Raw genomic sequence first — 17947 nt, 5'->3', positions numbered from 1 at the left:
CTCCACACTGCTTTCCAGAATGGTTGCACCAATTTCCAATTCCACCAGCAATGTATTAAGTGAATCTCTTTCCCCACATCCTTGCCATCATTTACTGTTGCTTTTATTTTTAATATTTACCATTCTGAGTGGGGTTAGTGAATTCTCAGTGTAGTTTTGATTTACATTTCTCTAATTGCTAAGATTTTAAATACTGCAACCTCTAAATCAAACAAGTTCAGGCAGCTTCTCTGATTTCAGGTTTTTCTGTACTCAATCTGTGTTTCTCTGTATTCTCCCCTCCCTTTGTGGGGTCTCTTTGCTGCTTTCAGTACCCATGTGGCAGGTGAGTTGGCATGTATATATTCTTACATTTTGTTGTTGTACTCAAATTTCTGATTCCCTAGTCCAACTGAATGTACACTATTATATTTTGTGAAATTCCTTTTTCATCAACCTCAGTAGGTGTCTATATTCCTGCTGCTGTGCTCATGATACAAGGTAATGCAGCTTTCCACTATCTCACCATCTTCTGGTCTTGCAATACAGCTTTTTATCCAGGATGATTGCTCATCAATTTTAACACTTTTCAGATTGATGCCATCCCATTTGTGGATGTTTCATTTTATTTCTTGAACTTTAGGAGTGTACTTAAAGAATTCAGTTCCTGAGCCTCAATGTTAGGGTGTTAGGCCTACATGTTCTTCTGGTAGATGCAGGGTTTCTGGTCTACTTCTCAGGTCTTTGATATGCTTTCAGTTCAGTTTTAAGAGAGAGGGGCTAAATTTCATTTGGCTACATATGGATTTCCAGTTTTTCCAGCCCCATTTGTTGAAGAGGCTATCCTCAGCACACTATAGTGATATAATCACATCAATGTTTTTAGCAGCACAATTCACAATAGCTAAGCTATGGAGTCAACACACACACACACACACACACACACACATACATGTATTACTCAGCCATAAAGATGAATAACTTTATAATAGTTGCCATTATATGGATGAATCTGGAGACTACCATGCTAAGTGAATTAAGTCAGTCTCCCCAAATACAAATATCAAATGTATCAAATGTTTTCTTTGACATTTGGAAGCTAATCTACACTAAGGAGGGAAGAGTGGAAGAATACAAATTCCAGGTATTAGACAAAGAGAAATGAAGGAAAAAGAGTACGGTAAGGAAAGGAAATGAATGGTAAGAAAAGGAATGAACCTGACATTGTGTTCCTATATGTACATTTGCTATGTACATATAGGAACACAATGCAGAGAATGTCACCTTTATGTACATCAAAAGCCTGGGGTCCTAATTAGATTAAGATATATTCCATGCTTCTATATGATCTCAAAATGGGCTCTACTCTCATGAAAAACTAAAAAGAAGTCATAAAAAACATAATAAAAATGACACTTTAATTTGCATGTCTAAGTTAACAATCCAGGGGGCTGGGTTTGTGGTTCAATGGTAGAGAAATTGCCTCGCATGTACAAGACCCTGGGTTTGATCCTCAGCACAACATAAAAATAAATAGGTGAAATAGAGGCATTATGTCCAACTACAACTAAAAAACAAATATTAAAAAAAGATAACAACCCAGGTTTGAGTTAGACTTGTTCCCTATGAAAACCCCCAGAGAGAGATCCATGAGCTACTAACTTAGTAAAGACTCATTCACAGCACAAAGAGGTAATGAAGTCAAGCAATTCAGGTACAGAAGGCAAAAAAGTGTAGAAAGTATACAATTTAAGAGAAGGGAGCATGTGTCTGAAAGATGCTCTTCATAGGGTTGGGACTGGGCTTCCCTGCAGCAGTTATCAAGAATATTAGGACAGCAGGCATGAGAACAGAGCAGATTTCAGAATGTAAATAGAAAATGTAGATGGAAGGGCAGGTCAGGGCTACAAGGCCATGGGAAGTACAGATAAGACCAAACAGAGGCTCCATCTCCTGTTGGAGACAAGCACAGATGAAGAGAAATCACTGCAGAAGGAGGAGCTACAATCTTACAGAGTTAAAAGGAGTCAAGTGCATTCCAGAGCCAACATACCTGAAGCCTGAAGGCCAGGGAATCTGCATGCTAGTTTCCTCTTGCTCATCAGAATTTTTCTTGTAATCATCTTCTCTTTGCTGACACCTGTGGCATCATTGAGGACATGCTCTGTAAGTATGTGCAAATAAGGCAGGATTTGTAAAATGCAATAGCACCCAGATATATTTCCAAACACTAGAAAATCAGAGTGGAGGTAGGTTGTGCTTTGGGGAAGGAAGAGATAATAAAAATCAAGCAAAATCAAAGGAGAAACACATTATTAAAGAAAGGAAAACTCATCCTAAGGAATTTAAAAATATGCATAATAATAATACACTGCACATATACCCATTATATATGAAAAAGCACATATAAAAAATGTGTAATACACACAAGAGGGATCTCTATATTTATCTGATGGACAACTGCTCCTTTGGGCTCTTGACTCCACCTGTGCATGGGAAACTTGCATCTATGATATGTATGGGCTCACATGTCCACTCAAAGGCCCTTGGGCCTTCTCAGAGGAAATTGAAAGGAGAAGAGGGTTCAGTAACAATCCCAATTCTCCCTTTGCTAACTACTCCTAGAAAACCCATTTCTTATGTCCCTGTCAATTGACCCAACCTATCAACCCAGGCACAGTGACAGAAATCACGTTTCCAATGGACATGTCATCTTTTGTACATGTGCCTAGGTATTCTTGAGTGGGTGGTGCCCATGCAAAAGTTCCTAAAATAAAGTAATACAATTGACAAAAAGGGCTTTAAAGTAACAATGAATTCATGTTTATTATCCAAATATAATTAATCTTAGTCACTATTTCTGGAGAGAACATTCTACAGAGACACCAGGGCATGGGACAAAAAAAGGAATTTATTGATCTTGATCCACAGGCAGAAAAGATCATGAATAGAAATGATGGACATCATATTTTTCTTTGGGGGGGGGACAACAGGGATTTAACTCAGGGGACTTGATCACTGAGCTACATCCCAGCCCTATTTTGTGTTTAATTTACAAATTGGGTTTCACTGAGTTTCTCAGCACCCCGAGGCTTTGAATTTGAATAATACTTTTTGCTGAGGCTGGCTTTGAATTCATCATTCTTCTGTCTCAGCCTCCTAAGCCACTGGGATTATAGGCCTGAGCCCCCATGCCAAGCACAGCAGACATAGTTTAAAGACAAAATCAGTCAGATCCACCTGACCTCTGTACCTACTCTGAAACAAGATGGGTCTCCTGCCTCTGCATGCATAAATTCAGCCTACACAGTAGAGTTGAGTGCAGAGAATTTTTGCTTTCCTAGGGAGAAAAGTTAGATTCATTTGAATTATGATAGGAATACTCACTGGCTTCATCCATAGCAGAACTGACTGTAGGCTCAGCTGATGGGAAGACAGAGCTTCTGACAAGTTCTTGTGTGTTAGATGAATTAGGATGATCCAAGGGTAGAAAATAAGTTTTCCCCAGCAGGAGGTCATCCTCTTTCTCCTCCTGCAGTTCACCATTGGGAATGCTGAGACAAGGAAGAATAACCAAAAAATCAAGGTGGTTTAGAAGCTACAGCCTCCCAGTTGGTTATGATTCAAAGTTGAAGAGTGGAGTCCCCTAACAGGTGCCTGCCTTCAAAAATAATCTAGAAAACCATTTTCAACTCATGGACATAATTTAGGTGCCATAGTATGAGAGAGAGAGTGAGAGCCACCAGTGTCCAGTGTACTGGCCAGATAACAAGCTGATGAGAAAGGAGGCTCAACTTCATCTATAAAGTACAACTACAGAAGGATCATACAATGAGAAGCAAAGCTGTAGTTGAACCTAGGGCATGACTGATGCTGACACTTGCATATAGATGGCCAGCAAATACAGCCTGATACATGATACAGTGCCCCCAAAATGTGTGCCTTTTAGAACTTTTTCTATCCATTTTTTTGACATAATACTTTTGGGGGGGGAAGGGGTAGAAAGGGAGCGTATTTCTGTTTTTCTTGCTATGACATACCTGTCCGGGATTATCAGGCCATAGTATAGAAAGATAGTATGCCTCTAATTCTGATTATTCAACTTAAAATAAACAAGTGATTTTGTTAAAAGGAAGAAATGCCCAAGACTGACTGTGCAGTTCTTCTCAGTCACGCTCAGTGTACCAGCACCAGGAAGATAAAAGATAACCTTGCTAAAGGGCTCCATCACACTGGGCTTAGTCAACATCACCCCTGCCAACAATAGTCTTTTTTACATTTGGTCATCAAATGTGTCTACTTTTGACCTCATGGTCTAATCTTTCAGGTTATCCTTAACCCCTTATTTTGCCTTTTCTTACAATCTCCAGATTATTTGTTGTTACCTGGAATTCAGTGAATTTTGGTCTTTTTCATCATCATTTTCATGGTTTTCTACAAACAATTCAAAAACATCCAGGAGTCATTACATAGTGCTATTTCACCCATTTCAACACAGAGCCCAAGTGGGTTCTTCAGTCACCTTGGCTAGACAGGAATAAGAATCTGCAGGAAATCTTGAAAGTTATTACAATTTCGATCAGGAATGAGCAGAAAAAAGAGTCATGGAAAATGGAGTGGGCTAAGGGGTGAAGACAAAATGACTTCTGCCACGTATAGCCCAGATAAAGTTCAGTTGTCATAATCTTTCCCATCAGTTTTCACAATTTTTCTTTGTGTGTTGACTTAGTCCTGTTTGCCAAGGAGGGTCCAAGAAGGAGCCATGTGCTAGTGACTTATGAAGGCCATGTTCCCAGAATAAAGAGGCAGCAGAGTCAAGGAAGCAGGGTAGATCAAAAGCCTAGACAGTGTGTGATTCCAGGGAAGGTGGCATGTGTCTGAAAGATGCTCTTCATGGGATTAGGACCCCCCATTAAGCTGGGCTTTCCTGTGTCAGTTACAGGGAATATCAGGACAGCAGATGTAGGAACAGAGCAGATTTCTGAATGCAAACAGGAGGTGGAGATGGAACAGCCTCTCAGGGTGGGAGACCATAAAATAGAGACATAAGACCAGACAGTCTCCATCTGCTGTTGGAAAGAACCAATGGTGAAGAGAAATCACAGCAGAAGGAGCTACCTCCTCATAGAGAGAGCTAAAAGAGGTAAGTGCATCCCAGAGCCACAGAAGCTGTCACCACTCTACCCGAAGCTTGAAGTCCTGGGAATCTGCATGCCATTCTCCACTTGCAGAAGAGTTGTTTTCTTTTCATGATCTTCTGCTTCATGACACTCATGGTATCAGTGAGGACATGCAGCTCACATCCAGGTGTTTTGACAGCCAAGCCTCCAAGGGCATCACCCTCAAGCTTGGGAAGGTTCTGCAGTTCAATGCAAGTATCCAAATTCAGTTCTGAAAATAAAACAGGAACTATTATCCTGTGACACAACTATTGACCCCAAAGGGTCACCTAATGAAGAAAGCAGCCTTGCACAAAAAAGTCTAAGGATTTATGTGTAGCTTATAGAGACTGATACTTTCAGGGCTGGGGTTGTAGCTTGGAGTTAGAGCACTTGCCTCAAATGCATGAGGCCCTGGGTTCTATCCTCACTACCACATAAATATAAAGACATTGAGACTGATACTTTCATTTTGTTGATGATTCTGGCATATCCAGTATGATAAACTTGACAGGAGGCAAGTGTGCTTACAATTCTTGAAAATATTCAAGAAATATGGAAGTTATAGACACCTATAGCTCCCCAATATAAAAGGCAATAATACCACTAGAGATCTAGGCAGAGCTTTTAGTCAGGAAGTGATCATCAAAGTTAAGCAAAATCATAGTAGAAGGAAAACTATATGAAAGTAGAGAACTGGGGAAGAATCATCCCTGGAATATTTTAAATCTTACTCTGACTAACTTATTTTATATACAGGCATTATTACTAATAGAACTACTGTATATGCCTAACATATAATGGATATATCTGATGAACAGAAAATTATGAACATTCACATGTGGGATTGTATAATATCAATATTCTGGCCACAAGAAGTCAGAAATAATTTAGAAACCTGAGGGAAAAAAAGAGATGTTTGAAAAGCAGATGCTCAAAAATTCCCTGTGAGACACCAGAACACAATCACTCAACTGAGCCTGTAGGCTTAGTCTTGACTGGGATTGTGGGAGCACCCAGTAGAGTCCAGCAGGAAGAAAAGATGGTGAACCTCCGCAAGTTTTCACACGTGCTTCAAGAACTACACACCAGTGACACACACAGAGCCCATGCCAGGGAGTGCTCTACATGAGGCACAGGTGTTTCTTCTCTTGCATGACCCTCAGATGTTTGTAATGAGTGCAAGGGTGCCCACATCTGTCAGATGAGTGTGGCACCTGACATGAGAACCAGAGGCTCCAGAAGCTGATATTGAGGGAGACAGAGAATCAAGATGAACACAACCCAGATTAAGGGGACAAGGAGGGACTAAAACTCAGTCTTCACATCTGAGCAGAATTGAGTCCTTGTGAGGACACTGGCAACATGGCTATGAAGACAGACGAATGGAGAGGATGGACTCAGTGTGGAATCAGCAAGGAGACAATTTGTGCACTTTCTGTGTGAAGGTGTCACATTAATTTAAAGAGATGAGGAAAGGTGAAAAGTGAGCTGGATATGTCAGGACACAGAATTGTAAGCCCAGGATTTATACTATTACTGAAAAATTGCTCTATATCCAATGAAAATATCTTTTGTGAAATTATATTTATCAAATAACCAGAAGTTATCTGAGGATTTGAGATTACAGAGTCAAATCTTTCATTAAAAAATTTTTATTTTTATTGAACTGGTACTATGGAAATTATTTTAATAAACCATGAAAGAGATGAAAGCACCTAAGATATGCACTTGGTAAAGGCCAGCCCAGGACCTGAGAGTGTATTTAACCCTAGGCCCCAGGCTCCAGCTCACATCACTATGTCAGAGAATCGCAGCTTTAAGTCTGACCGAGAGAACATGTAGAGACCCACCATCTCTGCCACCCACAATATTCTGACAACCAACATGTGGATCAGAGCTTACAAATTCCCTTGCCTTTCCTATCTGGGAAGAGCATCCACTGTTTTCCAGGGTCAGTGTTGGCTACACAGCTATCGATAGCAGAGGAAAGACTCAGCCTGGCTCCACCATCACCACAGATTAACTGGTGATCCAACATTGTCCCCTGACAACTACTCATTTGGGTATTTACATCCAGGTGTGCATCTGAGGCTTGCATCTCTGACACACTGGGGCTCACATGCCCACTCAAAGGCCATTGGAGGCAGGCCTTCTTAGTGACACCTAAAAGGAGAACAGGGTAACTATCCCAGTTCTTTCTTTCTTTAGTACCCCCACCCAGAATGCCCATTTCTTATGTCCCTGTCTGTTGGGGAAACCAGCTTGTGTCTCAGGTACAGTGACAGAGATCATGAGTGTGATGGATATGTCACCTTTGGTTTCTGTGCCTGGATGCTAAGAAGGCCAGAATCAATAAATGGGATGGCAAACTGCAAAGAGTCTTCAGAGTAAAGGAAACAATTAATAACGTGATGAGAGCGCCTACAGAATGGGAAAAGATTTTTACCACATGCACATTAGACAAGAGCATTCAATCCTCAGGATGTATTAAGAACTCAAAAAACAAAAAACCCAAAAGAAAAAAAAAACATTAAATAACCCAATAAATAAATGGGCAAAGCACTGAACATGCACCTCACAGCCGAAAAAATACTAATGGCCAAAAGATACATGAACAACTCTTTATTATCTCTAGCAATTAGAGAAATGCAAATTAAAACTATGCAGAGATTCCATCTCACTTGAATTAGAATGGCAATTATAAAGAATTCAAGTAACAATAAATGTTGGTGGAGAATGGGGTGAGAAAGGTACTCTCAAAAATTTGAGTAGGACTGAAAATTAGAGCAGCCACTATGGAAAGCAGTATGAAGATTCCTTAGAAAACTTGGAATGAAACCACCATTTGACATCATCAACAGATGAATGGATAAAGAAAATGTAATGTATATAGAGAATGGTATATTACTCAGCCATAAAGAAAAATAAAACAATGGCATTTGCAGAAAATGGATGGACTGGAGATATCATGCTAAGTGAAATAAGCCAATCCCAAACACCAAAGGCTATGTGTTCTGACTTCTAGATGATAACCGGAAAAAAGGGAGGTTGAGGAAGGGAATAATAGAAATCTACGGTATTGGACAAAGGAAAATAAAAGGATGGGAGGAGAGGGAGAAACAGGAAAGACAATAGAATTAACTGGACTTAACTAGCCTTAACTAGCCTTGTATTTGAATACATAACCAGGGTAAATTCACATCATAAACAAAAAGAGCGGGATCATCCACAGGATAAGTTATACTCTACTAATGTGTAATTTGCAAAATACATTCTACTGTCATATGTTACTAAACAAGAACAACAACAACAAAGGCAGGTGTCCAGAAAAGAGTGTCCCTGAAGAAAAATCATCCACTTAAGATGGCTTTGAAGAAAAAAATGAGTTTAAGGCTATTTTCCCAGGATTATTAAACTCCATCACTGTTTGTAGAGAGGACATTCTATTGAGACTCAGTGACCTGATTGAAATTAAAAGGTTTATTGATCTCTCCCCCGAGGGAGGAAAGATCATGGAAAGAATCTAGGATACCATGGAGAGGGGTGTCCAGTGGTTGTATAACATTCCTAGTTATGGGACCCTCTCTGCATTTCAGAAGCCTATGACTCCTTGTGGCCTATATACCACCTACAATCCATACAAATATACAGTCTGTTGCCACCTGGAGGCTGTTAGCAGCTATAAGCAATGCAGCAGAGGAGCTGGCTCCTTATTGTAAATCAACTGTATGAAACTGTGAAGAGATATCGGGTCCATAATCCTTATATTTTCCACATACTACAGAGGCAAATTGGACATTCCTCCTGATATAATTGAGTTCTATGTCCCTAGGGAAATGAATAATGTCCTCAGAAATTGAGCTGACTGGAGGTTTCCAGCAGCCTCATGTCTATCCAGGTCAGACTCAGGAAGAACTGGGTACAATAGGGCCTGCTGCCCACTACTGTGTTCTCCACACACTCTCCTTGAAAATCCCTCATTCTCACCACGATCTGCTTCAGTTTTCTCAAAATTTCTTCAATCTGACTGTTTGGCTCCATCACCCTGAGAGCACACCTCATCATACTCTCATCACTGGTGTCTAGATTCTTCCACTCTCCTCCTCACTATCTTCTCTTCTTGTGAACTTCCCCAAAGATCAACTGTCTCATCAGGTTAACGTTTGTTAAGATACAGCTGCACAGTGTTACCCATGCTGGCCTCATGCTCCTGGCCATGAGAGAACCTCCTGCTGGGACCACTGAGCCCAGCCTCACTAACCTCTCACTCAATGTCCTGCTCTTACCATGTTCCCACTCTGCTTGGGAAAACTGCATTCCTACATCCCCCTGAATAATTCCAACTCCCTATCCTGCATTTGAAGTCCTCATTCCTGGCCCCACAAGGTTATCCAACATCACATCCCAACACTCCAATACACCATCCTTCCTTGTCAGGCTGTCTCCTCCCTGACTCTCACTCTGCTTCTCTATCTTCCAGCATTCAGGTCTTTGTCTACAGGTGCTGCTCCCTGCCTGTCATGTACTGTGTGTCCCCAAGTCTCAGTTCATCCATTATTAATCATCTGTCATTGAAGACACTCAGTAACATGCATGAGAGATCCTCTTGACCTGAAGGAGAAAGTATCTTAAACCAATATACCTGTTTGTGAAAGCAATGGTGAAACAGAGAAAAAAAGGAGATTAGACCCTGAAGGATTGAAAATGGCCACTGACACAAGAATCTCTTCATGGACTCTTGGCAACGTGGACAGTTTCTTCACAAAGGTCTTGTACAGCATGCTTTCTACCAGCCACTCTGTCGTTACATAATTTTGGTGGGAAGGAGAACTCCTTTTATATGTCCAACCCCTGAAATCCTGGCCCATTCCTTTTCATGAAAACCTATTTAGTATCATTATATCAAATCAAATTTCCTCCCCTTCAATCTACTTCTTTCAGTTCCTTGAGGCTGGATCCCTCAATCATTGGGTACAATATTTATTTCCACTGTGTCTAAACCTCCAGCCCCTCCTACATATAGTATCTATTATGAAAAGTGGCCAAATCTGTGAAGTCCCTTGGGAAAGTCTCACCTTCCCTCAAGGATATTACTTTTAAACTACCTTGAACTCAGACTGAAGGGCTTTGGGGTAGTTTGGTCTCAAAGTGGCTGTAATTCAATGTAGACTCACTCTCTCTACCACTTCCGTGAATGACTACAGAGCTACTACTACCCTCTAGGTCATCTGCAATAAATATTTTAAATTGGGTTAGAATTTTCTCCTGTTTTCGGTTGCCTGCTTTTATCAGGGAGGAACCTTGCTGACATTTTTCAAGGCTCACAGTACAAGATCCTCTGCAACTATTGGAGCCATTTATCAAACTCTAAAAGTATTGTTGCATGCCATTAGTGGGCAAGATGCAAAAGTCCTCAACAAAATATCAAGTTGTAGCTTAGATATATTCATGTTATTTCTGCAGGGCTTTCTATGTACACAGAGGATAGGTCCGAGCAGAGAGGTCAGCACCACTACTGTAGTTACAGCTGTGTCCTGTTCACAATATACACATTAGGGTCAGTGAACCCACACAGGATGAATATTAGTACAATTAGAATGCTCTTTTTCTTCATTTCAGATTCATGTATAAAGGTGAATGTGTCCATCTCTATTTGGAGGGAATGGATGAGGCACTGGCTCTTCCCAGGGACAAAGTATACTGATTAATAGCTCAAAAACCCATGTGAGAGGCTTTATGAATTCTTTGTTCCAGAGAAGCAATGTCTGTTTCTCTTTGAAATTGTCTCAAAAACATTTGTAACATACAGAATTAGAAATGGGTGAACACCCAACCCAGCCTCCTCTTTGAAAGATCAGGCTGCACAGCAGTAAAAATATGTTGGCTGAGGAGCCAGGCAGACATGGGCCCTGTGTTCCCACCACACACTAGTGGAGATTTGGGGGCAGTGACCATGCTGAATCTCAGTGTCCTCAGCACTACTGTAGAGACACCACCAACTGTGAATAGTGTCTCTTGAGGATTTAATGGAGTAGTCTGTATACAGAGATCCCTTGGCAGTGGTTACAGTTCACACATGTATTTTATTTCTTTTTCTGAAATGTTGTGACACTGAGATTAAACTTTTGCATCACTGCACCTCAGTGGAAATGGGAAAAAGAAAAAGATGGTCACACCTGAAAAGGCACTGACTAAAGCAAGGGTTGGAAAATAAATTTAGTCAGTTAATTTTACTATAAAACATTCTGATACAGTGAGACATCAGACTTCTGCTCTTCCTAAAAACTGATTTAATGAGTAAAGACTCAAGAATTTCAAAAGTTTATCTGAGGAAAAGTTGAACCCTACCTTGAGTGAGAGGCAAGAAGAATATATTTTTTCTCTACATACTCTATAAAGCTTCTACCACTCATGGCTCTTGTTCAACAAGAGTGACCTTCCTGGGAATTGTGGAGAGAAATGCTCTCTGCTGTCTGAATAACTGGGTCAGTTCCCCATCATGTACACTGGCCATTGACAATTTACATGAGAACATAACTCTCAGATGGAACAGATGATTCAACATGTAATCTATGGAGGAAAGAATCATTTGTGCTCCGTTGGGTTGAAAACTACAGCAATGTATGGTGGAACAGAAACAGGAATGATTAATTGAAGGATAGCCTTCTCAGAGGAAGTTGAAAAAGTGCGTTAACACTCAAGAACCATAAAAGATCTCCACAATGATTTTTGAATATTCTATCTCATGAAAAGAAGAGAGGAAATCATTAGAAAATAAATGCAATTTCCAAGGACACTGCAGAAGGAATGATTTAACCCCTTTAAAGACTGAGGTCTGACCAATCCCTCCTGGAAAAAGTTGTAGTGATGTCTGTGAGATGCTTCTAATCCCCTCCTCCTAACTCCAGTCTACCTGCAACTGTGGCTGGCACATTGCAGACCAGGATTAAAAACAACTGACCTGGCAAGAAAAATAACAAAGCTTCAGATCCACCTGACCTCTGCACCTGCTGAGAAACAAAATGGTCTCCTGGCTCTTCAGGCATATGTCTCAGCCTAGATAGTGGAGTTGAGTGCAGAGAATTTGTGATTACCAGGGAGACAAGTTGCATTCATGTGAATTAGGATAAGAGTACTCACTGGTTCCATCCACAGTAGAGCTGAATTTAGGCTCATGTGATGGGAACACAGAGCTTATGACAAGTTCTTGTGTGTCACATGAATTAGGATGACCAGAGTACTCAAAATATTTTTCATCCAGCTGGAGGTCATTCTCTTCCTCTTCCTGAAATTCACTGTTGATACTGCTGAGACAGCTGAGGCAGGGAGGAACAAAAGATGAAATCATGGTGATTCAGAAGTTACAGTCTCCCAGTTGTTCCCGATTCAAAGCTGAAGGGTGGAGTCCAAAACAGGTGCCTCCCTTCAAAAATGATCCAGAAAACCATTTTCATCTCAAGGACATAGTTTAGGTGCCACGGTATGAGAGAGACCAAGGGCCACCAGTGCTCAGTGTAGTGATAACAAGATAACAAGCTAATGAGGAAGGAGGCTTAACTCACCTATAAGACACAGTCACAGAAGAATCACACAATGAGAAGCATAGCAGGGGCCAACCTTGTGCATAAAGCATGGTGAATTTTAGACACAAGTGTCTGATCAATAGTCTCCTTAATTGAAGAGTCTCAGAGACATTTTGCCTTCTTTGCACATCCATGTTATGACATGATATCATTTTTATTCTATCTATTTTTCTTGCTATGCAATACCTGTTGATGAGCTCAGGCTAACAGTACAGAAATGATTTTTGAGTCTCATCCTGAGTTTGACATTTACAAAGGGAACATATGATTTATTTAAGATCTAGAAGTGCCCAAGGCTGCTCAGTTATTCTTGAGAAGACTTACTCTTACAATACTATAAAGAAGACAAAGAATTTTGCTAATGGGTTCCATCATCTTGGGTTGAATCAACAACTTCACTGCAATCAGCACTCCTACTGTGCCTTTAAGAAACTTGACTACATTTGACCTCATGCTCTGTACTTTCAGGATTCCTGCACCCCTTTTATTTTATCCATTTTTTTTCTTGCCCCTGGTCATTCATTGTTACCTGAAATAAAGTGACTCTTCTTTATCATTGTCCTCATTGTCATGGTGTTCTGTAAACATATTCAGAAATGCAGAAGTCATTAAATAACTCCCCTTCACTCATTCCAATACAGACACTTCCCTCAGAAGAAGACATAATTTATGTATATATAATTCAGGGAGCAACTAAGGGACTTAACCTGGGAGAGCTCACATGTTGAGTTTAAAGAAATGGTCAGAAATGCTATGCTGATCCATCATGCACAACGTCTCTGACTGGGGGGATCATTATGGAATGCTCTTCATGTAATTGGACAAAGTCAAAATGCATTTTGGTCTCCTGATCCCTGGATACTCATCCAGGTTCTTCTGGATTTCATTAACTGCAGCTTCCTTCCTTCCACAAAGCTCATTCCAACACTTAGTGGCTCTAGGCCCCCTCACAATTCTCAAATAGAACCAGTTTCATTCTCTATAAAGAGGATTAAAAGCCCTGAGCCTCATTTTTCTCAATACTAGGGATTTTTTTTTTTTTTTTAAAGATCGCAAAGTTAACTTTGGCAGTGTACTAGAAGGAAATTCCTTTCAGAACTGTTCTGGTATAAATATTACTGCCACCTTATTCTAGCATTTCAATGGAAGCAAAATTAACCATTTCAATGTTCTCTCTCTTTTATGTTTTTGGTACCGGCCATTGAACTTAGCGGCACATGACCACTGCACTACATCCCCAGGCCTATTTTGTATTTTATTTAGTGATGGGTCTGAGTTGTTTACTGCCTTACTTTTTCCTGAGGCTGGCTTTTTAAATTTTTAAAAAAATTTTTTTAGTGTTAGGTAGACACACAATATCTTTATTTTTTATTTTTTTATGGTGCCGAGAGTTGAACTCAGTGCCTCATGCATGCTAGGTGACTGTCCTACCACTTGAGCCACATCCCATGCCCTCTGAGTTGGCTTTAAACTCAAGATCCTCCTGCCTTAACCTCCTGAGCAGCTGGAATTATAGGCTTGTGCTTGTAATCAAAGAATTAAACATGAGCAAGAACACTTAGGAGAGATAAGTTTTCCTAGGTTGTAAGAATAAGGTCATACACAGCCCTGATATGCACACACATAAATGGTACCTGTGAGTAGGTTACAGTCTCTATAACTTCCCTGCTCTTGTTAGTTCTAGGTTTACCATCCTGAATTTGTCACTGGACCATCAGAAGTATTATTAATAGAAGTGCATTTGTGTTTTAATGGGGTAGTCATGAGCTGCAGCTAGACAAAGGGAAACTTCATGCTCACCCAAGAGATCATCACTGAAGCAGGTGGGCTGGTGGATATCTGATGATTCAGAGTGACTGGGGCAAGTGTTACAGCCCTCATTCAATATGTCCTGCAGGATTTCTTTCTCCTCCTGTGGGGCTTGTCTCAGACTGGAGGGATAAAGAGTACAATTAAATGAGAGGATTAAATATGAGTCCCAGTTGGTCTAAATAGAGGCCTAAGGGAGTGGTCACAGAAGGGCAAGAGGGTACTCCTTTCAAAGAGAAAGAAAATGATCCTCCTAGGATGTGGGCAGGGTACACATGTCTTTATGACAGGAGATAGGAAGAGGGGCTCAATCTACTGACTAGAAAAGAGCTGAGGACAGACACTCCACTCTCCCTGTGTGATACAACCATGAGCCACAGCATACACAGAAAATGAACTTTATGTGTGTGTTTGTGCGTATATTTGTATATGTGTGTGTGTGTGTGTGTGTATGTGTATTCCCCCCACCCAGCTATGACATCCCTGCCAAAAAGTCTTATCAACCAGAAAGAAATCGATTTATATCTCATATTAAATGGACCCATACAAGACAGGAGATGTAGATTCTGTCAGGTTAAAAAAAAAATTAGTTAGTTTGATTATTTCTAGTTGGATACAGACAAGAACCACAGAGAAAAGAAAAACACCTCCTTAAAAGATGGACTTCTTCCATGGTTGAGCAATGCAGTCATACCAGCAGCTTGTGTTTGCCTTTGCATGTGAATAGTGTGGACACTTTGTACCTCTTGGTTTGCTCATCTGGGGACCCTCCTCATATTTAACCCATCCTCTTCCAGGCTCTTAACACTCATTGTTACCTGGGAGCCAGTAATTCCTGTTCTTTTCCACTCTCCTCCTCTGCACCACTCCCTGAAATCAAATTCAGAAATGTCCAGTCAGTCAATGAGTAGTTTCTACATCACTCACTACAAACACAGGGGAAGCCTGAACTCAATGGAGAATCATTAGTCCCAGACCTTTACCAACACGGCCGTTATATGTGTGTGGAACTGATATGGTACACAATGGATCCTAATACAAAAGATTTGAGCTATTCTTGAGGATGAAAAGGCATTTTCATGTCTCCAGTAGAAATCAGTAACTGGGAATTAACCTATGCCCACCCTACACTTCCCTGTAAACTAAAAGTTGCTATAGTCTTTGTGTTTCATTATTCCACTGTTAGTAAACTGAAGGCAAAATAACAATATCTTTACTTCTAGAAATGATGGATTTCCTTTTGATGAAAGAAAAGAGGAGAAAAAGTTTTGGAGAAGATCTTTTTCTCAGAGGGGAAACAGACAATCATACCTCACTTTAGTGACCATAAACCTATCTGCAACTTACGATATTTCTGGAACTCGTTGGCCAGGGTATACACGGTAGATTGACATAAGATGAATTTTTCTTCCAGATCACGGAAATTCAGTTTGTGTTCTTGTAATTCGGCTTGTAGTCCCCGTATGATTTCTTTCAATTTCATCTGAGGCTCTCCGTCAAGGTTCATTTCAGCCCCTCCATCAGGGGAAGGGCTGAAGAATACTGCCATGTTTGTACAGTAAATGTACAGCCAGGACCTGCAAAGAGGAAACCCAAGCATGTTATGGGTTAAACACAAGTGAATCCAAGAGCTGGATGCAGTGGCAAACGCATATAATCTCAGAGGCTCAGAAGGTGAGACAGAAGGATCTAGAGTTAGAAGTCAGCTTGAGCAATGACAAGGTGCTAAGCCACTCAGTGAGACCCTGTCTCTTAATAAAATACAAAAAAGGGCTGCATATGTGGCTCAGTGTTTGAGTGCTTCTGACCCAAATATTTAAAAAAAAATAAAATAACCCAAATAGAATTCATTGGGATTAAGGGAAGACAGCAGCTGTCACGATTCACTTACTGTTGAGAACTAAGTACTCAGCAGTCCACAACACTTCAAACTCCTTCACCTTTCAAACAAGGATTCACACACCTGAGTCTATAGCATGGACTCAAGAGAGAAATGAGGAGGTAGGGCTGAGTGCGCTAGGTAACAGTCTAACAGAATCAGAAGGTGGGAGATGTCACGGAATGTGGGAGCCTCTGCCTTCCAATGGCCTCATGATGGCTGACCCACTGGTTTCCTCAGAAGGTCACTACAGATGTAGACCACCACTCATTGGGCAGTCTCAGTACTTGTGTACCCTCAGGGCAACGTTACCAACTTTTCTTTGTTCCCTTCTCCAAACACCATATTTCACATTACTCCTACAGGTATATCTTGAGAATCCTCGAAGTAAAAATGGTTTCCCAACAAGTTAAAATTATCTACAGGACTACCCAGTGGTCACCTCATTATTTGCTTAATAATAAGGTGGATCATAAGGCTTTTCCTCAAGGGAACAATGCAAAACTGTCAATGTAACATAGTCATAATGTTCTTCTCTGAATATGCAGCCATTATTTCAAAATCCACTAAAAATACAGAACAAAGAGTAAACCATGAGTGTTTGAAATTGTGTTCTGCACTCTCTTAATATTATTTTGTTATACTCCATTTTTATTGTGGCCTCTTTTCTCTCACTGGGATATCTGTTGGTGTATAGGACTCTGAAGGAATTCCTCACTTATTACAAAAGTTCCAATTGCCTTAGGCAATAGCAACGTGGAAAGGAGAATAGAAACATGGAGGGGAGCCATGCTAAGTCTTTGTGAACCCTCAACTGTGGGACGCTCATTGGAAAGAAAATTTCCAGATCCCTCTTACTAAGTCCAAAGCAGATAATGTCCAGTGCTGACTCTGCTCTTCCTGGCAATCTTCCCTTCACTAGGTCAGGCTACTGGTGTCTGCAATCAATGTTCTCACCTACTGAGAACCATGGCTGAATCTGAAGCAGATACATTAAGCTCTTTTCAGTAAGGATTGGATACCCTTCCTAGCATGCTGCAGGGAAATGAGCCCAGTGCTTTATCTGTAGGACCTCAGCAAATGCATTCATTTGCTTTAACCCACTTATAATGTAAGTTCTCTAGATACATGGAGATTTTACATTTTACACACGTCACAGGGTAAACTGAGGAGCAAAGCAGGGGAGTTAGTTTATTCTGCTTCTATGAACACAAGAGTCATGGACTCTCATCCACTTGAATGTCAGAAAGCCTGGCTTTTAGCCCCACCTTCCTCCCTTTGGACTGCAAACCTGAACATTACTTCAATTATTTACCTGCATTTGAAATGAAGTTCGAGTAAAAACAAGAGTTGAACTTTGAGGAATGACAATATTAGTTTGTTTTGAAGTGGATAGAAAATGCAGAGGTCTAGAGAAAACATCATGATAATCTTCGTAAGGAAGAACTTATGTGTCTTACTTATCCTGCCTCTTTCTCCAGCTGGCCAGAACATACTCAGTATCTGTTGATGGCATCAAAATCATCTTCAGATCT

The sequence above is a fragment of the Ictidomys tridecemlineatus genome, chromosome 11 (genome assembly GCF_052094955.1).
Source record: "Ictidomys tridecemlineatus isolate mIctTri1 chromosome 11, mIctTri1.hap1, whole genome shotgun sequence".
Lineage (NCBI taxonomy): Eukaryota > Metazoa > Chordata > Mammalia > Rodentia > Sciuridae > Ictidomys > Ictidomys tridecemlineatus.
The sequence above is the reverse complement of the archived record's forward strand: the minus strand, read 5'-3'. Positions refer to the sequence as shown.